The sequence below is a fragment of the Lepus europaeus genome, chromosome 16 (assembly GCF_033115175.1).
Source record: "Lepus europaeus isolate LE1 chromosome 16, mLepTim1.pri, whole genome shotgun sequence".
Lineage (NCBI taxonomy): Eukaryota > Metazoa > Chordata > Mammalia > Lagomorpha > Leporidae > Lepus > Lepus europaeus.
In genome coordinates this window covers 81242127-81269262 of record NC_084842.1, presented here as the reverse complement: position 1 = coordinate 81269262, position 27136 = coordinate 81242127, and the positions used below count along the sequence as shown (strand labels likewise).

At 42.0% G+C, this 27136-nt stretch overlaps 1 protein-coding gene across 2 annotated transcripts in view; it reads left to right on the top strand.

The window, feature by feature from the left end:
• Positions 1-27136, top strand: part of C1QTNF7 (C1q and TNF related 7) — a 119832-nt gene that overhangs the window by 27958 nt on the left and 64738 nt on the right. The window contains exon 1 of one of the 2 annotated variants that reach the window (XM_062213367.1): positions 9017-9145. The exons of the other annotated variant lie outside the window; for it this stretch is intronic. The gene's annotated coding sequence lies outside the window, so the exon portion shown is untranslated. Of the gene's footprint in view, positions 1-9016; positions 9146-27136 lie in introns of those variants that run through there. 2 annotated transcript variants of the gene reach the window in all.

The following is a 27136-nucleotide window of genomic DNA, read 5'->3' as shown; positions in this document are numbered from 1 at the left end:
AGAGATGTAATGGTATTGTGTACACTTGTTAAAGATTTGGTTATTTAGGCCAGTGCCGTGGCTCAATAGGCTAATCCTCCGCCTTGCGGCGCTGGCACACCAGGTTCTAGTCCCGGTCGGGGCGCCGGATTCTATCCCGGTTGCCCCTCTTCCAGGCCAGCTCTCTGCTGTGGCCAGGGAGTGCAGTGGAGGATGGCCCAAGTCCTTGGGCCCTGCACCCCATGGTAGACCAGGATAAGCACCTGGCTCCTGCCATCGGATCAGCGTGGTGCGCCGGTCGAAGCACGCTGGCAGCGGCGGCTATTGGAGGGTGAACCAACGGCAAAAGGAAGACCTTTCTCTCTGTCTCTCTCTCACTGTCCACTCTGCCTGTCAAAAAATAAAATAAATAAATAAAAAAGATTTGGTTATTTATTTGAAAGGCAGAGTGACAGAGAGAGAAAATCTTCTATCATCACTTCTTCACTCCTCAAATGCCTATAACTGCCAGGGTTAGGCCATGTGAAAGACAAGAGCCAGGAACTCCACCTGGGTTTCCCACATGGGGGACAGCAACACAGATACTGTGGGGCATCAATCATTGCTTCAGCAGGAAGCTGGAGTGGAAAAGGAGGGCTGGGACTCAAACCAGCACTCTGATATGGGATTTGAGGTCCCAAGTAGCAGCTTAACCCACTGTGTCTCAATGTCCACTGCTGTTGTTTCCACTTTTGAAGTCATCAGATAAGATACAGATAGTCTTTGGCTTGGTAGTTTATCTACCTATTCATTCTACTAGGCACTTAGTAGGACCTCAGGGGTATCTGTTGAATGAGTGAATCTCAGTGTCAGCGTTTACTAGCTATGTGACCTTGGGCAAAGTGTCACACCTCCAAGTGAGCATGGAAAGAAAGTGAAGTTTTGTTGTTATGAGCCTCTGAAATTGTTGGTTTATTCCATTGCCAGTTTATGGCAGCAATAGCTGATGATTTGAGCCTGCCACCATGTCAGCAGAGGAAGGAAATTCATGAAATGAAAAAGACGTGATTGATCACAGACAATGCCAACAGCACTTACTGGGGAATATTATCCACACTGCCACAAGACACACTGTTCCCCTGCAGTCCGTTAAATTAAGAAGCAGTCCTGAAAGGTGATAACTTCATGTATAACGAATACATAAGCATCTCAAAATGATGCTCCAAGATTGTCAAACACAGATAAGGATCACCACGAAAAGGAATGTTTCTAGGACAAACATCAATCTGTTGCTTCACTAGGCAAGTGCAAAGGAGAAGAAGGAGAAGAAGGAGGAGGAGAAGGAAGAAGAGGAGAAGGAGGAGGAGGAGGGGAAAAGGAGGATGAGGAGGCGGAGAGAAGGAGGAGGAGGAGAAGAAGAAGGTGAAGGGAGAAGAAAAAAAGAGGGCAGAGGGAGAAGAAGAAATCCAGAATGCTCATATCCCTGACACAGCTGTGTTACAAAGTGTTGTGGTTGAGTTATGGGAAACAATTAAATAGTCTCGGTGTACCAAGAGCACAGTGACTTAAGAATCACTTCTTTGCAAAGCAACAGTACCATTTCTTGATTGTCAGTGCAAAATAAAGTTGAAGGGAATTTAAAAATCTGACATTCAATTACCTTTGGAGATTTCTCCCCACCAATATGTAAATACCAGAGAATATTGTTTTCCATCTTGCTGTACATACTCAAGTATCAACTTCTCTTCATGAAACATGTAGTGAAACAAGGATTTCAGAAGCAAACAAGCAGATGTTTGTCGCTATGTATGTTTATATGTAATATATGTGTCCAAACCTAATGTAAGCTAGGATAGTTCTTAAGGTACTTTTTTCAGACAGCATAAACAACTGGAAATGCAAATGTGTATCATAGAATCACAAGAGGCTTGATTTTATTCCCAGGTCTGCCATCTAGCAAATGTGCATTGTTGGCAAGTTACTCAATATTACTCAATTTTGTCCTCATCTGTGAAATGGAAATAATAATTACATGGGATCAAATAAAATTTTCTCATTTGAAGTCAAAAGAAGCAGAATATTCACAATTTCATACGATTCAATATGTGTTTTGATCATAGGGTGAGAATAGGAGAGGGAGGAGGAAGAAGGGTGGGAGCATGGGTGGGAGAGAGGGTAAGATGGGAAGTATCACTATATTCCTAGATCTGTATGTATGAAATTTGTATACCTTAAATAAAATTTTCTTTAAAAAAAAGACCAACCAAGAAAAGAAAGATAATGCATAAGCTCATTTATTGGACAGTTCAGGAATGGTAGATTTGTGTGTATGGCAGGATATATCAGCTCAAATGATACCCGCCTCTCTCTCTCTCACTTCCTCCCTCCTTTTCTCTTTCCTACGTCTGCTGTCTTGGTCATACGTGGTGAGAAGATGACCAATGAGAAGCAAAAGGAACTTCCTTCTCCCAAGTCTGTCCTTCTTGAGTTACACATTTACCCTCAACAGATCACTTCACCATGCACAAAAGACAAAGGAGATGAGATTTACTATTTCACCTAAAGAGACGGTGACCAGCTTTTCTGAAAGTTTTAGCACTGAAAGTCCCATGCCCTCAAAGATGCTTCATTCCCAGACAAACCATCCTGGTTTGCTGAACTATTCCTGTTTTAAAACAGAAAGTCCTGGGGTTGGCGCCGTGGCTCACTTGGTTAATCCTCTGCCTGCGGTGCCGGCATCCCATATGGGCACCAGGTTCTAGTCCCAGTTGCTCCTCTTCCAGTCCAGCTCTCTTCTGTGGCCCGGGAATGCAGTGGAGGATGGCCCAAGTGCTTGGGCTCCTGCACCTGCCTGGGAGACCAGGAAGAAGCACCTGGCTCCTGGCTTCGGATCGACACAGCACCAGCCATAGCGGCCATTTGGGGGGTGAACCAACGGAAAGGAAGACCTTTCTCTCTGTCTCTCTCATTATCTAACTCTGTCAAATAAATAAATAAATAAATAACAGAAAGTCCCAAAACTCATGAAACCCCTTAGTCCCAGAAAAAAGTAAGGCAATGGTCACCCTACCCAAAATGGCATTTCTCATTGTAAATCTTTAGTTGATGTATTATTAGGTTCTGCATCAATGGAAGAGTGACATGGGGTGACTCATCCTGAACTGCAGATAGTTCCATGAAAAAAATGTATAGACCATGTCTACTTTTTGCTTGGTCTTCCCCTTGTGTGCTTTCTTTTCTTCTTCTTTTTTTTCTTTCTCCTTCATTGCATCTTTCTCCTCTTTTTTCATTTGTTAAAGATTTTTATTTATTTACTTGAGAGGTAGAATTACAGACAGTGAGAGGGAGAGACAGAGAGAAAAGTTTTCTTTCCATTGGTTCACTCCCCAATGGCTGCAACGGCCAGAGCTGCGCCGATCCGAAGCCAGGAGCCAGGTGCTTCTTCCCGGTCTCCTACATGGGTGCAGGGGCCCAAGGACTTGGGCCATCTTCTACTGCTTTCCCAGGCCACAGCAGAGAGCTGGAGTGGAAGAGGAGTAGCCGGGACTAGAACTGGTGCCCATATGGGATGCCGGCACCGCAGGAGGAGAATTAGCCCACTGCACCACGGCGCCAGCCCCATTCCTTCCTTTTTTTTTAACTTCCTTTCTATCCTTTCTTATTTCTGACATTTCCTTCTCTTATTTTTATTGTTTCTCTTTTATTTTCTTATGGAGCTGCATATTTAACTTTTAAATAATATGTGACTAAAATTTGGTGTTCAGTTTCCAAAGTAGCTGTTGTATGTTGTTTGATGCAAGCAAGCCAGCCTCAGTAAATGCACTTATCCTGAATAAGCTACCCAGTAAGTGGAAGCTCCGTTGTTGATTAAGACAAGAAGGACATGTACAAATCCTGTGGATTTATTTAGCATAGTCATAACGCTGAACTTGAAGAAGGAAAAAAACTGGAAGAGAACAAGAAAAAACTTAGTGATGATGATGAGACGAGGAGCTTGAAAATGGGAAGGATTTAAGATTCAGTTATTTTTGAGGACATTTTGGTTTAACTGTTTACATTTATGAATAGTAGAAATTACTGAGATTTGGAATCTCTTTCTTCTTTTGAATCAATATTATTATTAATTAAGCAATGTAAACCAGGAAATGCTTGTTGGTTTGAAACTATGCTTTGAAGCCAGGTCTGCATTTCAGTGTCTTCAATCAAAATCTTAAAATAAAACTAGGACGAAGGCACTTTCCAGTCTTCAAAGGCAAGTGATCATTGCGGAAAACAGAGTCTTCCAAAGTATTCTTTTAAGAATGATGTGAATTTTGTTGCCCTCATTAACGTGCTAAAGCTCTAAAGAATTAACTCCACCTTGGAGGCAAATCTAAATGCTTCCTCATGATGAGTTTTCGAGAAGCAAGTCAAGGTCTTAGACCTAAGACTTGCGCTACATTTGGATTTTCCAAATGTCAGCATACCTGTCGCTCAGAGTCTTTGGCATTACCTAGCACCACCTACACCATTTGTTTCCTGGTACTTTTCTACAAATTGTCTTTTTTCAATTAGACAGAGTGAGCTAATGCAGTCAGTGCAGCCAACACAGCTCACTGGGGAACACCATGTCAGCATCCAGAGGGCTCAAGCTGATTCTCAGACCCTGATACCTCAGAGTCGTTTTCAAATTTCCTTTCATCACCTGCAATTTTATTATACAGATGTTATTAGGCAACTTATTATTTAAATTGCATTTTATTATTATGCTGTTTTATTGTTTCAATGATGATAACATTATCCCCTCCAATCCAATATCTAGAACGGTTAGTTTTTGTTCCCTGCTATTTAGGAGTGATTATAATAGTATTGCACTGTGATCTACTGTGGTAAGGATGACTTTCAGAATGGAGCAACTAAAATCCCAACATTTAGTTAATGATCTGTGGTGGTAAGTTATATATAATGAGAAACTTTGCTTCCTTAGCCAAAGACAATGAGAAAAAAGGATATGTGCAGAAATTCCAGGGATGCTTTAGTTGAATAAGTAAAAGAACATAATGAAATGCAAGCATCAAAACTTGATGGCGGGGCGGTGGCTCAATAGGCTAATCCTCCGCATAGCACCGAGTTCTAGTCCCGGTCGGGGCACCAGATTCTGTCCCAGTTGCCCCTCTTCCAGGCCAGCTCTCTGCTGTGGCCAGGGAGTGCAGTGGAGGATGGCCCAAGTGCTTGGGCCCTGCACCCCATGGGAGAACAGGATAAGCACCTGGCTCCTGCCTTCGGATCAGCACGGTGCGCAGGCCGCAGTGCGCCGGCCGCGGCAGCCATTGGAGGGTGAACCAATGGCAAAGGAAGACATTTCTCTCTGTTTCTCTCTCATTGTCCACTCTGCCTGCAATAAAAAACACAAAAAAAACAAACAAAAAAACTTGATGGCAAGGCTTCAAAGGTGAGACAGCATCAGTAATTACTAGTCACGTCAATAAACATTTTGTTAGGAAAATAAAACATCACTTTAGGTAGGAATCAAGTACTAATCAAAAGAACAGTGGAAAATCCATAGATGAGATCAAGTTGCATTGAACTATACATCACATAAATTAATCAATGTAAAAACTGATGAAAACTAAATAAGATCTCATTAATTTTATTGTACTGATGTCAAATTCTGGTTTTGATGTTATATTAGAGTGATATAAGATATCACCTTTAAGGGAAACTAATTTATTTCTTGTGTTTTTTTTTTCCTATAACTCTATAATTATTTGTAAAGAAAAAGGATTCAAGAATAACAGAAATCAGTAGGCTCAATCACTGTTAACGCTCTTTTCTCTGGACTTAATCATGTCCCCCAAAATTCATGTGTTGAGGCTTTCACTCCCAATGTAACTGTGTATCTGGAACTCGAGTATTTTAGGCTTATTTATTTATTTATTTGAAAGAGTAACAGAGAGAGAAAGGGAATGACAAGCAGAGATATCTCCTATCTGCTGATTTAAACACTGCCTCTCTCCCCCCAAATGGCTACAATGACCGAGGATGGAACAGGTCAAAGCCAGGAGCCAAGGACTCCATTCTGTTCTCCCACATTGGTGGTGGGATTCAAGTACTTGGGCCATCTTCTGTTACTTTCCCAGGTGCACTAGGAGGGAGCTGGGTTGGAAGCAGAGTAGCCAAGACTGGAATAAGCATTCCAGTATGGGATGCTGGTGATGTAATTTGCACCACAACACCAGTCCTTAGAGTCAGAGTCTTTAGGAGAAAATTAAGGTTAAATGAGGTCATAAAGATGGGTCCATAATCAAATAGGACTGTGGCCTTAAAGCAGAGGAAGAGAAAGTCCTCCCCACCATATGAGGGCCCAGTAAGAAGGCAGTCACCTGCAAATCAGAAATGCAGCCCTCACAAGAACTCAACCAAGCCAGCACACTAATCTCAGACTTTCAGTCAACAGAGCTGTGGTGAAATAAATTTGTTTATTTTAACAGTGCTGTGTAGTTTTATTAACCATTCAATTACAGTAGCATCTGGTATTTGGCAACAGAATTGGGATTGAAAAGTAAACATATAATCAGCATCTAACAGTTCAGAAGAAACTACTACATACTATATAATAAACATGTTTTCACAAAGCCAACACAGCACTAGCCATTAACCCAGTGCAGCAAGTATACTGAAGTAGAAAAGATGCAAGAAAAATAGCTACATTAGAAAGATCAGCTCTGTAGAAAAAGACTAAACCGCTTTTCGATTTCTCCTCTTTATCCCCTAAAACAACATCTTGCAGTCTGGATCTCCCTATACAGTCCTACATCAGCTTTGAGCATATTTGTCAGGAGATACAATAAGATGATGCAGGATGGTGCGTCGTTGGATATTTAGGGAGCGGAGGGAGAGAATGTCAGCTCTCAGAACAAATCAGTGAGCTTCAGGACCATTAGCAGGGCCTTTGGATTCTGCAGTTCTTCAACTTGTTTGTCCTGTGCTGGCAGAGGCTTCCACTTGGCAGCCATTTGTGCCTCTCAGGTCTCTCGGTTAGCTTCCATTTTGGAGGTCAGTTTCTTTTCCACCATTTTGCTGAGGTTGCTCTCTTCTGTTGCTTCCTGCAGCATTTCTTTCTCTTGGTCTCATTTCTACTTCAAGACTTCAGATTTAGGTCTTTCTTCCACAGCTTCTAAGTTCTTCTGAATTCCCTCCAGGGAAACGGCCTTCTTCTTTGGAATGGAATGGGGGAAATTTAGAACAGATTTGTTAGGCCAAGGACTGAGAATCAGCTCCAAAGCCTGGCTCAAGACTTGCATGGAGAGACAAGTATGAAGACGTGGAGGATAGGGAAAGAAAGACGAAATATGCTCCTTCGAAGGAGAAGAAAGGGGCAAAGCAGAAGTCAGGAGCCCTGGCACTAAGGGTGTGAGGTGGTGCTACCAGTGAAATGGGGAGCAGTAGCGATGCCTTCCATGAGTAATGTTTGCTCTGGGTAGTGCAGCAACGGACCTGAGAAATACTGCTGTGCTAGTCATTTGTGCTACTGCACCAGAATACTATAGCTGGAGTAATTCATAATCGAAGTTTATCTCTCACTACGGAAGCCTGGATGTTGCAGATCAAGGCACTAGCAGTTCCATGTCTGGCGAGGGCCCTGTCCATGCTTTCAAGGTGGTGCCTATTGCTGAACTCTTTGGAGGGGACAATCACTGTGTTCTCACCTGGAGGAAAGATGGAAAGACAAAAGAGGCCCATGTCCCCATAACCATTATCACATTGGGTGTTGGGTTCCAACTTGAATTTCGGGAGGACATATGCATTCCAACCTTACTAAGTTACCTTTTATTTGTTGAACTCTTTATTTAATGGAGTATTAAGCCTTTGACTATAATTAAAAATGTTATCTCAAAAATAATAAGCAAAATATTAATTTAAAAGAGGAAAAGAACATAGCACTGACACAACTTTAGTTTCAAGGCAAAGCACAATCTTAATGAAGATCTCATCTGATCATTACCACAAGAGAATGAAGTAAGCACAGTGGGATAGGGATTATGTGCCCAGTGAGGAAATTGTGGTTTGGAATGTTGAAATGACCCTGCAGGGCTCCCTGGGCTGACAAGTATTTGAAGCAGTGGCCAAATGTTTGCTTTCTGTTTCCAGAACCAGTGTTCTTTCTTTGGCAAATGTTGAGACATGCCATTTACCCTTTCACCTGCTCCTGACTTGACTTTCCAAAGTCAAAAGTTTTCTCCATGTCCTATCCCATTCCCTGACCAATATTCTCCTTCATCACCCAAAAGTCACTCAGTGGCCACAGACAATAACATTGAATGGAAAGGAGAGGGGAAGCACACAATAGGGGCCATGTGGATAAAATCCCATCACAGGGTAGCACATGGCTTTCATTCCTGACGAAGCTCTTTCACAGAACTCACCAGACAGCACGATCAAGCATCACTAGTAAGATTCCAGTTCCCCAGATGTGAGAACCAGGGCACAGAAACATTAAGGGCACATCTCGTGGCCTGTTTCCTAAAGGTGGATCTCAAACTTGTACCTCTGCTTCCTCCTCCCTAGTGGACAGAGCACTGGCTTCACAGTCAGGAGGCCTTGGTACCAGTCCTTCCCCTAGCTAGCTGTATGCCTCTGGCCAAGTCATCCAAGCTCTGGGCCTCATTTCCTTTCACTGTCAACGAAAGGGGCTGAACTGCATGTCTTGAAGAACATCTTCTAAGGTGGCTGCTGAGGACCTGCCCACAGCTGGTCTTTGAAGACCAGTGAGAGGTGCCCTGGTTTCCTCCAGCATGAGAGATCCGAAGGCACCAACTTGGCTATTATATTTCTAGAACAATGGTTGTCCAGATCCTTTATGACGTCACCCAAATACGATTTGAGAAGCAAGTCAACAGATAAGGGACAATATTTATTTTTGCTCACGAAGTCAACAAATCCTTCTTTTGGGTTCGATCAAACAACCAGGAGGTCTGTGCAAGCCACGGCGTCATTGCATGCCTGAACACTCCCTCTCTCCCTGCCACGGCCTGAATCCTGGGACAATGCTTCTGAAAGCGAATCAGGAAACTGCTTATCAATCTGAAGTCCCAAAGAGTTATGAGCACTCCTCGCTGCCAATGGGAAGGGGATTACAAGCAAAAGCTCCACATCTGCACGCCCTAGAGTTCAAACTCTCCAGCTGTGGCAAGGTCTTGCGAGCGACGTAAGTAAACAGCACTTTCTCCTGCTCAAAGCCTGGTCTTCAGGCTTTTTCTCTTCTAGAGATGAGTGTTTTGGCTCACGTTGGTGTTTCTCTCCCCTCGCTCTTCTCTGATGTTTGCAAGTGTTTACGAACTGAGGCTTGGTCAACAAAACCTCTCTGGGGGATGCTTGTGCTAAGAGAGAAAGTGAAAGTTGTCAGAACTGGCTTTGCTGGGGCAGGGTTCATTGTGAAAACCTTTGACTTGGCAGGCACACTCCTGCGCAGCTAGAGGTCCTTGTTGAAGACGAGCGTGCGGGATGCAGGTGCTGGTGAGAGTAACTGAAGTGGTTTTGTAGCCTCACCTTGAGAAATGGAACTGTCCTTGAGTCCGCGCCTCTGTAATTCTGGTTTTAGATGCGTCTCTCCTGATGTTCTGTAGGATTTTAATGGAGGAAAAAAGAACACATTAAGCTTAATATTCTTCTCTGGAGATTGCTTTGTATTAGTAGAAATCCTGGGCTCAATTTATTTGGGGTTAAGGCTGCTGATTTATTTACTGTCTAGTTTATTAATCAAATATGCTTACCACTCCACATGGCTGTGGGTGGATAATGCAATCACTTGCAACAAAGGAGCCTAAGTATGTAAACTGGATTGGTAAAATTGTGGATTTGTATTAATAGTGATTATACGAAGGATTGCATAATTTTTGTAAGTGATATATTGAACTAAGTTCTTTCTTTCCCAGATATTTTAAACCAGATTCTGATGAATCACTGTTAACTAATTAGGGGGAAATGTATAACTAACTCGTTTAAAGGAGATAGTTTTGCTTGGATCAGACTTGGTTCTGTGAGCCCCATGGCTTCCCCAGGAATTCGAGAGTTTTTCTTCAGGGTCTGTCTCCATGAGCTCTATGGTGGCAGGGAACTATGTCCCAAGGACTCTCACTCTGTCCATATAACCCCAACATGCTCTGATTCATGATCTGAATAACAACTTCTCACACCCTCTACCCAGGCTGCGTTGCCTGACTCCTTGGAAAGCTCCCAAAATAACCAGAATCATTGCCCTTCGCTCCAGCCTTAGTGTCTGACTCCTTTTCTCCCACTGCATAATTCCGGCTCACTTTGACATCTTGTGAGGATGAGATGATCTGCTTCCTGGTGTCACTCATTGTCTGCACGCGCTTATGACACTTTTGAGAGTCAGAAGGATCCCTGTGGAAAGGGATTTTCATTATTGGGAATTTATCACAGATTCCCTATGTAGCTCCCCAATAAGCAACTCTTCTCCATATATAGCCTGAGGTAATCTCTAACCTTTCACCTTTGCCTAACAAATAGATGTTATATGCTTAATGCAATAAAAACCAAATGTGAAACCATGCACTCTTCCCAGTATAAACATATTTGTAGCTTTTATGTGGCCCAAGTGAGCTTCAATTTTCACAGGCAACAGCTAAATAAGTTGGATGTTGACTGCAATGTGTGGTATACTGGATCATAAAATGAAGGATATAAGTTTGGAATGTGAAAGGAAAGTATTCAAGTACTGGGAAATTACTCAAGCATTTGCCATGTGCTAGGCCCACACCAGTCATGTTTCACTTGCTCCGTGCAGCACAAAGCTCACTGCTGAAGAACAGAGGCTCTGAAACCCAGCTTTCTGGGGACACAAACCATAATGGCCTGTGTGTGATCCATGGTTGATTTCTTAACTTCTTTTGTGTCTCAGTTTTCTTACTATAAAGGAGAGCTAACAACAGCAGTCCATGCAAGACTGAGAGTGAGTATGGTTGAAGTATTGTTTTTGCCTCTTTCATATACGTGGTCTAATGAAGTTGCCTAACCCACAGCCACACAGGCAGTGACGACTGGCAGGGCTAGGATCTAGAAACAAATGACCTGTATTTATCATAGTGGAGACAACACTGTGTTTTCAACCATCACTTCTTTCTTCACGTGCATTTCTTTACCCAGCTTTCACAATGGCCCATCAGATAAATGCTATTGGCCATGAGGATTTCAGACAAAGAAACTGAAGCTCAAAAAAAGAAACAACATGGCCAGCGCCATGGTTTAACAGGCTAATCCTCCGCCTTGTGGCACCGGCACACCGGGTTCTAATCCCGGTTGGGGTGCCAGATTCTATCCTGGTTGCCCCTCTTCCAGGCCAGCTCTCAGCTATGGCCCGGGAAGGCAGTGGAGGATGGCCCAAGTGCTTGGGCCCTGCACCCGCATGGGAGACCAGGAGAAGCACCTGGCTCCTGGCTTCGGATCAGCGCAATGCGCCGGCCGCAGCGGCCATTGGAGGGTGAACCAATGGCAAAAAGGAAGACCTTTCTCTCTGTCTCTCTCTCTCACTATCCACTCTGCCTGTCAAAAAAAAAAAAAAAAAAAAAAAAGAAAGAAAGAAAGAAACAACTCACCCAAAGTCGAACATCTAGAGAACAGGGCTGGGATCCTAACACATGTTTTCCAGTTCCAAATCCTGGGTTCTATTCTCTACCCCATGTTCTTCCTTTCTCTTACCAACCTGTGGATGGGTCAGACCCAAACCCGCCCTGTGGGGAAGAATGACAAAGCTAATGATAATGGTCATTGTCAGTTAGGCCCTAACTCTATGCCTGGCTCAGTGCCTCATTGATTACAGCAGTGACCTGCCACTCTTGGCTAATAAATTATCCAAGTGATTCTGGTGTGCATCAGCATTTCACAGTCACTACCTTCAGTTGGTTCTATAATCCAGGAGAAAATGAAGACTGTGGTACCTACAGTGACCATAACCTGAAGGAGGTGAAGAGTTCTGTTAAGAGCAAGAGATTTGGCATTTTCCCCCAACTCAAGTTTGTGGTTTATCCTGTGGTCAGAAGCAACACTGTTGCAGGGTTACATTTCGTCTTGTTTATATCCCAGTGCTTTCTTCATCTTTTGGCACTTGTCATCTTCTAAGCCTTGTAACCATCTGAACTTTTTGTCATCAATCCCTTTGATTGTATCAGGCTTCAATGGTCACCAGATGGGTAGATTTCTTTCTCTATTTTTACTGAAAATTAGTGCAACTCAATGGAACTTGTCAACAAATTAGACAAAGTAAGCTACAACACTTATGAGAAATTTACTTAGTAAACTTTATATAGAGAAACCAGCAACAAGAATATTTACTATGCTGAGTAATATATATTCAGGTTGATTTACCAGAAGACAACTGTCACAGATGATACAAACCACAAGGAGTGATGTCCGACGTTGACCTGGAGATGTGGGAAAGCTTGATGCTGAGAAAGACATCATGGGAAGCTGAGTGGAACAGGAATCATAGACCATGGGAAGCAGTCTCCTTAGTGGCAAGCATCAGGACTGGAAGCAAAATATCCCTGACTTGGAATTCTCTCCTCACCACTTCCTAACTTCAAGACGCCAAGCATGTCACTTATCTTGGAAGTTTATGTGACAGTTTTAACTTAGCAAATCACCTGGCATGATTGTGTGTAATAGACAGGAGTTCCTTTCCTCTTTATACCAGCCAGCCCATTAAGTCCACAAATACTTATTGAGCACCTGCTCTTTGCCCAACATTATTCTAGGTCGAACAGTGAACGAGAGCTAGAGTCTCTGTATTCATGGGGCTTGTACTTCAGAAGAGGAGAAAAACAACAGAGTCATAGAGTATGAATCCAAAGACTGCTAAGAAAATAAAATACGGTGATAGATAGAGTGACTAGCAGGTACCAGGAAGGGATTACTTCTTTAGCAAAGGTGGCCAGGACCCACCTCATTGAGAAAGTGACATTTAGTAGATTTGAATGACAGGAATAATGCAGTGGCTCAAAGCCATGGTTAAGTCACTAGCCATGTGATACTAGACAAGTCATTGAAATTTTTTTGAGGCTCCAATTTTATCACATACAAAGGGTGGAAAATGAGTACATCTATGAGGCTTCAATAACTGAAACTTTTGAAATTCTCTTTCTCTTTCTTACTGTCATACGCTATGAGTAATTGTGTGAAAAAGAAGAAAGGAAAGTCTCTTAATTAACTATGCTTTGGGAGTTGTGTCATTCTTTCATTATGTTATTTGGGCTTTTTTGAGATATTCTTCAAGGTTAAATGAGTAGGTTCTAAGCGAATAAAGATGAATTCATGATTTTTTAAAGCTGGAATCCTCACATTTTCTAGGGATTACATTGCTGCAGAAGACAGGAAACACTGCATGGCAGGGTCTTAGAGATGAATTGTGTGGCTTCACAATTACTTCATGTGTGGCTTTGAGTTTGAAATTATGCATATGTGAGTGAAGCCAACACACAAAGCTGCCAGAATTCAGCTGATCCAACACTCCATTATCCAAGAGTCATGTGTACAGCTTTTTAAAATAATCCATGATATGAAATGTGTCCTTTCTTAAAATGGTGTAGTAGACCTCCCTTGGGTCCCAGACAGTGTCTACCACAGTGAAACTTGGGATGCACAGAACTTGCCCCAAAGGAGTCTTTGTCTTTCAATTAACCACATAATTGCAGCCAGAATATCTTTGGTGTAATAATCCAGATGGCTGTCTCATTACCCCATTTGCTTTTGTCACCATGGAGTACATCTCAATTATGGAACCACAACCAAGAATGAGAATTTTGTGTACATAGCAACATAAAGTGTACAAGTAAATATTTTCCATTTTCAATTGCTGCTTTTTTTTTTTGCTTACTTTATAAAAATGTGATCTCCAAACTACAAAACATTTTTAAGTTGTTTTTCAATAACAGGTTATGATATAAGGATTGTAAAGTAAGAGCAAGTAGAGACTAGGATGGCTCTTGGCTTCTACATGGCTCAATCCTAGCTTATTGTGGCCATGGAGGAGTGAACCCCAGACAGAAGATTTCTTTCTCTGTCATTCCTTCTCACTCTGCCTTTAGAATACAATCAATCAACAAATTGATAAATTCTTAAATAAAAGGCAAAAAAAAAAGAAAAGTAAGAGCAATTTGAGAATTGGAGTTAGTATGTAGTAGAGGAAGCTGTGGAGCAATTACATGAAGTTCACCTTTTAGGTCTCTAATGTAGAATTCCCCAGAGAACAACGGTAAACTGCTATCCATAATGGACAGAAGACAAAAGGGGAGTGGCGTTTGAGCACTTACCTTTTTGGAAAATTATGTCCTCATAGTTTTGCACTCTTTAGCTCCTTACTTGGACTCCAGGGAGTACAGTATAGCCATGATTCCACTTATCTTACAGATGAGGAACTAAGGCTTAGTGAAGCTGAGAACCAAGGACACTCACCAGCTAACAAGTGGCAGAATTACAATTTAACCCAGGACTGCCCAACTCTGCAAACACCAACTCAACTGCACAGAAAAATAAAGGAGTATTTTTGTCATATGCAATACTCATTCTAATTAAAAGAAGAATTGACTCTGAATTTCTAAATATGGAATGGCCTCCTGAGGAATTGTCTTCTTTGGAGGTCTATTAAAACCAGATCAGTTATCATTTATGTCTGGTATAAATTTAGTGTGGTCCCTCTCCAAGGTGAAAAGATAGATAAATGATTCTTTAAGTTCATTTCTAAATTTTGTAACCAAAGGCCAAGTCTACATATATGCAAAAGAAATCGGTGGGGGGCATATCCTGTTCTGCCTACCCTACCCCCATGCTGGTGGGGGTGGTGTCCAGATTGTCTGGAAGAACATGTTTCCTGAAACACAGTTGTACTGACCATTTTCCCACAATCAGGGAGAGGACTCAACTCTGTTCTAGTGTGTGCCCAATGGAATGAACACTATTCCAATGAATCTGTTGTCTGATGCCCATATTTCCATGTTGGGACCTATAAATCACAATTAAAACTGGAGTGAAAATGAAATGGCATTAGAAAATATGAATGTATTCTAAAATTCTGGTTGTTAAGTATGTCAGTTAGGGTTGTATTTTTGTCCATGAATGTCAGAAAACCCATTTCCTTTCATGTGTAGGCTATTTTTCTTACCTAACAAGAGACCCACAGGTTGGTGGTCCAGGGATGTCAGCGCCCAGGGCTTTCATGTTTGTGGTGGCAGTATAGTTGCTACACCTCCTGGTGTGGAGTTCAGATTTTGATATAAGAAAGCAAAAGCCTCTCTTATCAAACTTTGCCTTTCTATTTAGGATGGAAAGTGCTCCTCCAGGATTTTTCATTTGCCTCCTGTTGGCCAAGCGTTATATGTACCATGGCTACCTCTGTCTGCAAGAGAATCCAGAAGTCTGTATATTCTGCTTTCCAGTCTTTACTACAGAAAAAGTCAAGGAGATGTTGAATTGCAATGGAGTGAGTCAACCTACACTGCTGTCAAAATGTGCCAAAAATTCCTATTTCTGGAAACAATAAATTTGAAATTCGATGCACAAATAGCACTCCATTACATAAACATTTAACAGCTTCATTTATCTCAATATTTAACAGCTAAATTATGAATGATTACAAAAATATTTTAAAGCAAACAAGAAAAAGTAGGTAGACCTAGAAGTCTATCTACAGTATATAAAATAGGAAGTCCATGGATTGGGGCGCTAGATAAGGGTCTGAATTCCAACTTTTTACTTAATTAGGTATAGGATGTTTCTGTTCATCAATTTCTTTGCTTTTTAAGATTCTACTTATTTGTTTAAAAGGCAGAGCAACAGTGGGAGAGTCAGAGACAGAAAGAGAGTGAGGTAGAGAGATCTCCCATTTCTTGGTTCCCTCTCCAAGTGCCTGCAACAGCCAGGACTGGGTCAAGCTAAAAGCAGGAGCCAGTAACTCTATTGTTGTATGTCACATGGGTGGCAGAGACCTAAGTACTGAGGCCATTGCCGTCTGCTGCCTCCCAGGTTAGAAGGAATCTGGATGTGAAATGGAGGAAATGGGACTCGATTTGGATACAGGCATATGAAGCTGTAGCTTAACCCATTGTGCCACAATACCCACCACATTTCTTTGTAAATAAAATAGGGCAACAATTGCTGGTCTTATAATTAATTTACATTTATTAAATAAAAAAAATAAAGAGAAAAAAGAATTGCTTTAGAATTAAATAAGCTATGTAGAATGTTTATATGCTGCATAGAGTCTGGCACTTAATGTAGGACATAGTAGTTATTTAGTTATTTTCTCCCTTGCTTCACACCCTTTATTTAGTGAGTGCATAAACCTTCACAAAACCCAACACAGAGACAGAGTTGACAGTTGAAGAATCAACTCTATGATTGCAAGAAATTAGAACAAACCCATCGAACGCTGTGTAGCCTTTCTCTGTCAGTGCACACCGAGGTTCTTTCATTTCAAGCTTCATCACATTGTCTTAGCAAACCAGACAAAAATGTCTGAGGGATTTTCTTTTCCAAGCTGCATCATATGCTTCAAAGTACCATCTGCTGTGACTAGTTACAAAACAGCATCAACAAAGCCATTTGGTGACATTTTTAAAAGTGAGTTCAGTGTTTGTTACCATGGGCTGTAATTCCCAGAATTTGTGCAATTTGTTCTGTGTTGCTGAGATGGGAAATAAAGCTTCCACAGAGGCTCTCCCCTGTTTCAATACATTATCCTCATCCTAATGTGTAAAGCCAGGTTTTAGATTGGGTTTCTTTCCATTTTAATTATCTCCTCATATCACTCCACACTTTTCAGTCAACGATAGATGTTTAAAGCTTATCAATTCATAGTCACTACTGCAAAATTCTGAAGAGGAAAAACAAACTGAAAAGAGCCAGCAGATTTGCATAGTCAAAATCTCATTTCCACACTATGGCAAAGTAGAAAAAATTCTACAACACAATTCAAAGCCATGGATTGTTGTTCACATATGAATTCTCTGGTCTATAGCAAGCTATCATCTAACCTGATTATCTTCTTTTACCTGAAAAAAAAAAAAAAAAAGAATGAACGTACCTATCCCACCCATCTAATCTGGTTGAGATGAAGGTCATTGTGAAAATGCACTAGAATTCTCAGTGCGTGAGGAGCAATGTATGAGGAGCCAACACTGTCACACAGCAGTTTAAGCTGCTACTTGCAATGCCACCTCCTGTATCAGGGTGTTGGTTTGAGTCCTAGCTGCTTCGCTTCTAATTGAGTTTCCTGCTAAGGTACCTGGAAAAGCAGCAGAAGGTGGCCCAAGTACTTGGACCCCTGCTACCCAGTAGGAGACCAGGATGGAGTTCCTGGCTCCTAGCTTCAGCCTGGCACAGCCCAATCTGTTGTGGCAACTTGAGCAGTGAACCAGCGGTGGAAGATACGTCTTTCTCTCATTGGCACTCTGCCTGTCAAATAAATAAATCTTTTTCTAAAATAAAAAACAGTGGGTGATATACTCAAGCCAATTTTCCTCTTTCCTATCTATTGTATTACAGTTTATACCACATTGTTACACATAATGAATTCTATACCCTTCTCAATCTCCCATCTGATTTCTCACTTGATTTTTTATAGTCAGACTTTCTTACAAGAAGCCACTGCTGTTGTTTCACTGTCTCTCATCCATACCCTAAATCTGACCTTAACTGATCCTTCCTGGGTTCTACTGCTTCCAGCTGTTCAGACTAAGTATCCAACTCTCTTCAGGTGAAACATCCCTTCCCAGACCACATGCAGCCAAAGTCACCTCAAGTTCATTGAACAAACGTCTATGAGTGCCTACCAAATCAGGGATCATCAAAATAGACAAGAATCCCTGCCCTCTTGGACCTTTGCCCTCTGGCTTCACACACTGAGCATGCTGACGAAGACATTCAAACATCAGCAGTCAATGTCATATGTCTCCTCTCACTGAGCAACTACCCTCCGGTGTTCCTTGGTGTCTCTGTGCTGGGCTTACAAGTATCCATGGACTCCAAGGCAACAGTCACCATGCAAATCACAGTCTAACTCCTACCCAATTATGCAAATCACACACTGTGATAGAGTTTGTCTTGAGAAGGTAACATTACCCAAAGCTGATGATCTTCGTGGAATCAGGGTGTTGCTAAGTTTTGGGCAGAAGTGGAGAGGAAGCCATTTCTCCATGTTAAGTCACCTGGCCCCCAACATAACTATGTTGATAGCCAGAGACTCAAGCCTTTACTGGAAATATTGTCCTAAATGTTTTCCTGGAAACATTCTCTCCAGAATCTGAAATTAACAACTCTCTGCATTGCAAAACCAGTTCCTGGGCAGAGAACAGAAAACACTTCTTTTCTCCATTGTCCTTACGTCATCCCCCCACTCAATTATTTCCACTTAGTCATCCCTCACACCTCTCACCCTCAATAGCTAATCTCCAGCTTCTAGCTGGACATAAAACTCACTAAAAACAAAAATATGAAAAATCTATGTAGAGCTTGGTACCGTCAGTTTGGTGGCACAGACTGAAGTCAGAAACTGGTAGCTGGACAAGTCTGAATACTTGCTGCAGCCATCTTTGCAGCATCTTTGTGAAGAGCCCATTTTCTTTCTTTACCCCCTCCTGGTCCTGCATGATGCATTTAACTTGTCTGATTGAACAGACAGAAATGGGCCAAGAGAGCCAACTCAAGGTCATTTCAGGAGGGAAGAAACTTGGACACATGTACAGGTTGAAAGCAATGAGCCAATGGTAGAATTTAAAGATATCAGAGAATGAGTTTAGGTAGTTGGGCCAGGAGGTCTTGGAGGTGCAAAAGGTGAGTCAAAACAACTACCAGAGAAAGGGTTTGCGTTAAACAAGCAAAAGTCCTAACTCAGACTCAGGTCCACCGAAACAGGAGAGAAGCAAGTGAGGATAGGTAGGAATGTGAATTAGGGAAACCGAGGGGATTGCAATGATGCCCTCTGTTTTCTCTGGAAAGTTGTAACTGGGATCTTAGCTTATGATAAGGACAGTGAAGTAATCAAACATGTACTGAGCACACCTGGTCTGGTGCTTGTCATAGACTAAGCACTAGGAAAAACCTATCCACTTCTTTCCCCCTTGATAGATTGAAATTTATAGTAAATGTTTATCTACAAATGATCTCATATAAAAATAGCACATGACATCGCCCGTATATTTTACCTTTTAAGTGAAACACACAAACCTTCCTGAAACATTTTTTGTTTTAAACTCTGAACTACATGACCTCTCTAAACTCATCTCGGTTTTGAAAATAACTTGGCCCAAGTGCATACTATTGGAGAAGCCCTCCGGCCACATATATTCTCCTTCCATGACCCACAAGCCTGGGGAGTTTTCTGTATGTGTGTGCAGGAAGAAAACTAAATTCCAGAGCTTTTGTGTTCTGTGTTGTAAAAATGGCTCCAGACATGACAAATGAGAGGGAGATAATCTAAAACATGGACCATTTTTATATCTGGTCTTTGAAGATTTTAATAAGCATGAGCTTTCTGGAGCCAAATCAGGTTTTAGACTTCCAAATGTTTCAGATTTAGACCGTCTTCCTTTGATTGTTTGAAATCACTAGGGTTGGTTTGGGAAGGTTTCATGCTCAGACTTGAGAGTAGCTGGTGGATAGACCATAGCAGGTAGTGGCCTTCAGGTAGGTGGGAGGCTCAGGATTCTCATCCACCTTGCCCTGGCACCCCTCACCCATGCCACAGTGGGGAGCAGCCAGAATGCTGATAGACTGGCCCAAATCCAGCCAGTCCTTCAAGGATCCCAAGAGGATTCTTCTGTGACAACAAAGGTTAGGAGCTTGAGATTTCTTGAACACTAGTTCTATCTATCCACCAACCCACCTATCTACCTACCCAAGTATTGTAAATAAGTATTGGTCTCTTGGTCTTGTCTTTTAGAAATGCTATTCACAGACAAGACCACTGCAATAGTAAAGATATAGGATTAAACACTGCAACATACCTGGCTCTATTGCAGGCACTTGGAACAGAGCTGGGATCAAACAGACAAACTCCTCCCTCCAGGATCTTAGATTCCAGATAATCAGTTGACAGACAAATAAGCCACAAAAGCATGTAAGTCAGGAGGACCATGGAGAAGGTAGTGGCATCACGCCAGGGGGGGCAGGTGTACTGATTTAGACAGGTAGGCTAGAGAAGCTATGAGCCAGGGGAAGGCAGCAGCACAAGAGAGGAGTAAGCTCTTTGAGTCCAGCATCTGGGAGCAGAGTGTTCTTGAGTGCACAGGAACAGGCAGCAGAGAGGCATGATGGATTGTGCTTGACTTGTTCCAGGAACTAGTTGGCTGGAATGGATTTTGACGAGATGGGAGGTCAGAAAGGAGTGGGAGAAAATCACCTATGGTCTTGCAAGGATGTTGGCCCCCATCCGGAGTGAGGTGGGCACTACTGCAGGTTTTATGCAGGAAAGTGATTGACAGATTCTGTGTTAAATTCTGAAAGTCCGCTGTGATGGCTGTTTGGAAAATCGACTGTCAGGAGGTCCAGCGAAGTGGATTATGTCATTGCTCTAACTCTGGTAGGCCAGCCAGGCGATTTCAACAATAGCAGGCGCACTTGGTGAAGAATTTGCTGGCCAAAACAAAACATACATAAAAAATTAACAAGCATGTACCTTAATAGCTTATATTTTACATTGCATTTTTTTGTTTGAGGACAGACAGATCACATCATAGCGTAGTAATAAAAGAAAATTAATTTGACTAAGACATTTCTATTTGTAGCATTTTATTTCACCAGCCATAAACCTCAAATACCAGATTGTTAAGTTCAAAACCAGACCTCAAAGCCAAAGGAAAGACTGTCTATTCTCCTTCCTTCTCTTTGGACCTGCCTTTGCTAGCAGGCAGACTGATACCTCCCAGACAGCAGACGTCTGGGACCCAGTCTGGTTCACCAGGATTCTGGGGTCCTACTCCAGGATCTTGTGGCTGCATGTCCCATTATAACAGGATATTGCCTTGCCTGGCCTTGTTTCTTATGCATGGGGCTTTTAGGGGAACTTCTGGAGGGGAAGCTTAAGCAGAAACTATCTAGTTGAAGACTTAGAGGTGAGACACTCAAATAAGGTTTATCAATGTCCGTAGCAGTCATTTAGTTAATCATTCCACAAATGTTTGTCCTTAAAATGTAACAGGTATTCTAGATGCTCAGAACAAGGCAACAAAAGGCACAGACTAAAAGGCCTTCCCTTGATGATACAAAAAATAGAGCAAGATATGCAATGTGTTAGATAATAAGACATGCAATGGGGAAAATAGAGAGAGAGATGCAGAATCATTGGGTTTGCAGGTTTAAGAAGAGTGGTCAGAAGAAACTTCCTTGGGAACGTGAAATTTGATTTTACCTGAAAGAGTAGTAGAGGCAGATGAAGATACAGGTAAAGGTATAGAGAATACCAAGAGATAACCATAGGCATGGATAGATATAGCCATAGGTATAGACATACATCTGCAGGAGAATCTGTATAAGTAGGAAGAACAGTATATGTCAATGTCCTGTGGCAGGAATAAACCTGGCATAATTGAGGAGCAGCAGAAAGATAGTGTGGTCAGAGTCAAATGAACAAAGGAGAGAAAAGCAGAACATGAGACAATGTGATGGGGTGAGGCAGGCCAAACAAGGCCTCATGGCTGACTCTAAGCCTTTAGCATTTTCTAAACTTTTTTATGTTAATTTTTAATTAGTTTTTGCAGATCCAATGTGAATTGTTGATAATAAGAACATAATGATATCCCTTCCTCCCACTCCCCCTCCCATCCTCCATCCTCTCCTTCCTTCTGCTTTTTTTTTTTTTTTTTTTTTTGGTTTTTGAGACAACATATTTTAAGTTTACATTATAGTAAAAAAAAAAAAGCCTTTAGCTTTTACTCAGAAAAAGAGAGGCACCCATCTTCAGGTCTTAGCAGGATTGTTATCTCTGCTAGGTGCTTTCTTCAATGGCAGGCACAGCAAGACCAGCTGGAGAATTGTGTAATAATTTAGGCAGAAGCTAATGTTGACAGGACGAACTTGGCAACAGCAGAGACAGTGAGAAATGATGACATGCTTGAGGAAAGCTTTAAGAAAAAACAAAATGATTTGTTGATGTGATATTTGCAGGAAAGAGGAGAATCACAGGTGATTCAAAGGTATTTGGCTTAAACATCTGAATAATGTGTCATCAATTATTGAGAGGAGGAAGTGTGGGAGCAGGTTGTACCACTAGGACCCAAGTGTCAGACGGCTGTGGAGACGTCTAATGGGTGGCTGAATGTGAGTCTGCTGTCCAGAAAAGAAGTCTGGGCTAGAAATGGACATTTTAAGCCATATGACTAGAATTGCCAAGGAAACAGTACAGATAGAGAAGTGAAAGTAACCAAGGGTTGCACATGGACTTCCAACGTTTCCAAACTTAGGAAGGGAAGGAGGATCTGAGAAAGGAGGCAACGAAGGAAACTAATGGGCAGCAAGAAAATGAGCAGACAGTAGTTTCTCAAGGGTGAATGAAGACTGGAGGGGCAATAGGTCAAGTACCAAGAGAACTGAGCTATTGATGTAGACAATGTGGGTTGCTGATGACCTTGAAAATGGTTGGTTCTTGTGGAGTAGAGGAGTATAAGCCTGATGGGGTGAATTTAAGATTGAGTTTGAAGAATGAAATTGGTGAATATAGGTCATTTTTTTCAGAGTGACCCTTGAGAGAGATGTTGGGGATTTAAAGTCAGAGGAGAAGGTATGAAATGGTTATAAAGGAGAATGAGTTCCAATGAAATAGAAAAATCTATCTTTAATGAGATGCATTAATGAAGCATCTTTGGGGTGAATGGTGTTGTGTTGGGATGGAGAGCAGTCAGCATGGCTGTGTGTACCTTTCTCCAGTGCATCCAGTCAAAGTAGTGCTTTAGCCAATAAGATAAAATAAAGAAAAGAGGAGCCAAGGAGTCAAGGATGTGTCTCAGAGAATACTTATCATAAGATTAGGCAGAGTAAGGAAGGAAGTGCTGATGTAAATAAAGTACAGAGGTAAGGTGGTCGTGCCCAAGAGAGGTCAAAGAGCAGCTGGACTTGGCGTACTGGATGGAGTTGACTGAGCAGGAAAACAGCAAGTGGTGATAGAAGAGTAGGAAACTTTAATTTGATTTTATGAAGACTCAGTACTTCCTGCTTAATAATAACGGCAAACATGATCAGAGAACCAGGACCATTGGAAGAAAGAAGGTCAAGAAAGTGTGAGATCAAGACTGCAACAAGTCTTTAAGTAGATGATGAAATCACTGAGAATTTTAATAGTGTCGGAGAGAAAGGGGACCAGAGCTGAAAGCTCTAAGACATGAGGGAGGTGGCACAGATCAGTACCTCCAAGAGGACTGGATGCGGGAAGTGGATGGCATCAAGGAGGGGGCTGTCTGGCCCATAGGCTGTGTGAGGCCCATGAAACCATTTGATCTGACTCTGCCAAGGCAACCATAGGCAGGACACAAAATTCAGTAAATCTGTAACAGGCTAGTTTTTAAGTTGATAATTTTATATGACCTGAGAATGATGCTATAAATATCCAAATGACCCTTCCCAGAAAAAAGGTTTCCTACCCTTGGTAGATGAATGACATGAGATTTGACACTGAAGGATGAATGGTCTGGAATCAGCAAGGAAGTCACCGATTTCACTTCTAGGTTTAGTGGAATGAAGAGTGGGTGATACAATTAGAATGGCTCTCATACAGAAATCAACGAACAAATGCTGGCAAGGATGTGGAGGAAAAAGTACTACTGTTGGTGGGAATGTAAGTTAGTACAACCATTGGGGAAGGCAGTAAGGAGATACCCAAGAAAGCCGAAAATAGATCTACCATATGACCCAGCAATCCTACTGTTGGAAACTTACCCAAATGAAATGGAATCAGCAGATAAAAGAGTTGTCTTACCCCCATGTTTATTGCAGCTCAATTCACAATAGCTAAGATAAAGAATCAACCCAGATTCCATCAACTGATGACTGGATAAATAAATTATGATATATATATATATTATAGAAAACTACTCAAACATAAAAAAAGAGTGAAATCTTCTCTTTTGCAACAAAATGGATGCAACTGGGAACAATTATACTTAGTGAAATAAGCCAGTCCCTAAAAGACAAATGGCGCATGTTTTCCCTGATCTGTGGTGGTAGCTAATAGATTATCAAAAATGTAATGTATTGGAGTGAAATTAACATTTTGAGCTTCAATGATTGTTTACAGCCTTGAACAGTGTTTTTTTCCTTCTTACTAGTGAACTCTTTACTTAGTGTAGGGTTGATTTTATGAGTTTAAAGTAAACTGGAGGTAGATATTTGTAAAAATTGAGAGTGATTAGGAGAGGAAGGAGGATGAAGGGTGGGAGAGTGGGTGGCAGGCAGGGTAAGATGGGAAGTATCACCATGTTCCTAAATTGATATACATGAAATTTTTATACCTTCAATAATTTTTTTAAAAGGAGGGATCTTAAGGTACAGTTAAAAGAAGAAAGAGGAGGAGAAGGAGGAGGAGGAGGAGGAGGAGGAGGAGTGGGGGTTGAAAGTAGCCACCATGTGAGTGGGCTACAGCACAGAAGTTTTCTTAAGGGAAGCCAGACTTCAGCTAGAACAGGAACGCACAGGACATTCAGAGGGAGGGTAGTGTACAAGGTACTTTGTTGATGAGTGACCTGTTGAGTTATGGGTTCTCAGCAGCCCCAGGGAAGAGCTTCCAGGGGTTCAAGAACATCATTCATCCTGGATGAAATGTGAAGATTGGGGAGACAGGAGATGAGTCTGAGGAGGTCGTCAGGAGCAGGTGGTAGAGAACTGACGGACATGTTAAAGACCTGTCCTCCATCCAGCACAGGACGCTAGTCTGTGATGGGACAAAGATCATTTGGAAATAGGAAGATTCTGCACTTTCTTCCATTCCCACATGCACCTGCATACAATTTCAGGAAGGTTAAGATTGGTCAGTTGTATACAGCATTGCTCAGAGAAGCAGAACTGGTAGGAGATACAAACCAAGAGATGCACAGCAAGGGCTTGGATCACAAGAACGTGGGGGCCGGCTAGAAGTCCAAAGTCTGTAGCGAGGTCTCCGGAAAGGGCAGGCTGGGCCTGTTGGGCAAGAGCACATGCTGCAGACTACAGTAAGGAAGCTACAGCTCTGACTGATTCAGTCAAGCCACTCAGATTCTGGAGGAAAACTTTACTGGAAAGTCAATGATTTAGGGACTTTTATCATATCTAAAAAATGCCATCATAACCAACCCTAGATGAGTGTTTGATGGATAACTAAGGACTGAAAACTAGCCAAATAAATACATAAAAATGACCACGACACCAGCGTAGTCCCTAAAACCTACAGATCCATGGCTGGGGCTCTTTTTGTGGCTCCTCCCTCAGTGTCCACAAAGCTTTATAGGGAGAGGAGTGTGACATTCCACCTCGCATTTCAGAAGATTCAGAGCTTCACGTTTAAGTGGTAAGAATTCTTACCAGAGAATTTGAACAGACAGTCCAAAAAATATAACATGACTCTCTCTGCTGAAAATCATGTGAATTATACACTTGATCTCACTGGGAAATAAAGTTGGGAAGAAACTCAGAGTAAATTTTCTCCAAATTTCCCTGGACACTTCAAGAAGGAACTATTTATACAGCATACAAGGGTTTTTAAATAATGAATCAAAATTCCCAATAAGTATCCAATATTCCACTGAATTTGTGATGAAGGAATTGGCAGGTATTTATAAGTACCTCATCAGGGCTCAACACTCTCATGAAAACAAGAAAAAACAATTAGTCACAGTTCCTGTCACCCCCACCTCTTTACCACCAAGAGGCAGTCCATCTGGGAACCCCGTCAGTTAGCATTCTTCCAGCTGAAAGTGATAGAACACCCAACGCAACAGGTCATCAAGTGGGCCAGCTGTGGCACAGCAAGTTAAGCCTCTGCCTATGATGCCGGCATCTCATATGGGTGCTGGTTGGAGTCCTAGTTGTTCCACTTCTGATCCAGCTCCCAGCTAATGTGTCTGGGAAAGCAGCAGAGGACAGCCCAAGTCCTTGGGCCCCTATACCCACATGGGAGACTTGGAGGAAGCTCCAGGCTCCTGGCTTTGGCCTGGCTCACCCCCAGCCATTGTGGCCATTTGGGGAGTGAACAAGCTCATGGAAGATTGCTCTCTTTCTCTCTCTCTTCTCTCTCTCCCTGTCTTCTCTCTCTCTGCCTTTCAAATAAAATGAAAAAAAAAAGAAATAAATTCTGAAAACTGAAATTTGTGCTGAAAAGTGGAGGAGTAGGAAAAAGCAAACAAGCAGGAAGAAGCTGTTCAGACAACAGTTCAGGCTCTTAGGACCACAGACCGAGAGAGGCTCACTCTGTTCGGCTCACACAGCCAATGAAGGGTATACTTAGTATACAGAATTCCCACTGGCAAGAACAAGTTAAAGTAAGAGTAGTTAACAGTGATGGGTTTGTTCCTGCCTGTGTGACCTTGGGCACGTTGCCTCACGTCTGGCCGGCTCTGTTTGCTCATCTGTAGAGTAGGGTAATGATAGTGCCTGCTTTGTATGGTAATACCGAGAACGAAATATTGTCAATATGGGTAAAGTCCTGGCCAGAGACAAAGTGTTCTATGAATATTAACTATTTTAACTGGATCTCAAAACCACTGAAGTGGTATGCATTCCTGTGCCCATATTTCTGGATTACAAAGCTGATGCACAAAGAAATTAAGCAGGTAAGGTGAGGTTTGATGGACTCTGAAACTCACGTGCTTCTTGTTGCAGCCTGGGCCTCATAAATCCAGATATGCAGGGAGAGAGGAAAAAGTGCCTTCATGAGTAGTCTAGATTTACCTTCAGCAGGAGTTACCCAGGGGTTCTAGAATATTCCTTTAGCCTTCGATTGAGAGATACATTAGGTTAGAATGATTTATTAGAGAATGTTTTAGACATGGCAAAAAGAACTGGAAATTTTAAGACCGTGCATAGACACCAAGCTGAATTTACATGTTCTTTTATCAGAATCCCCCACACAATCTCATTGCATGTCCAGACACTGAGATTCTACTTCCGCAGAATCTTCAGTCCATACCTGTGAGCACTCGGAAGGCACTTGTATACATCAACCCAT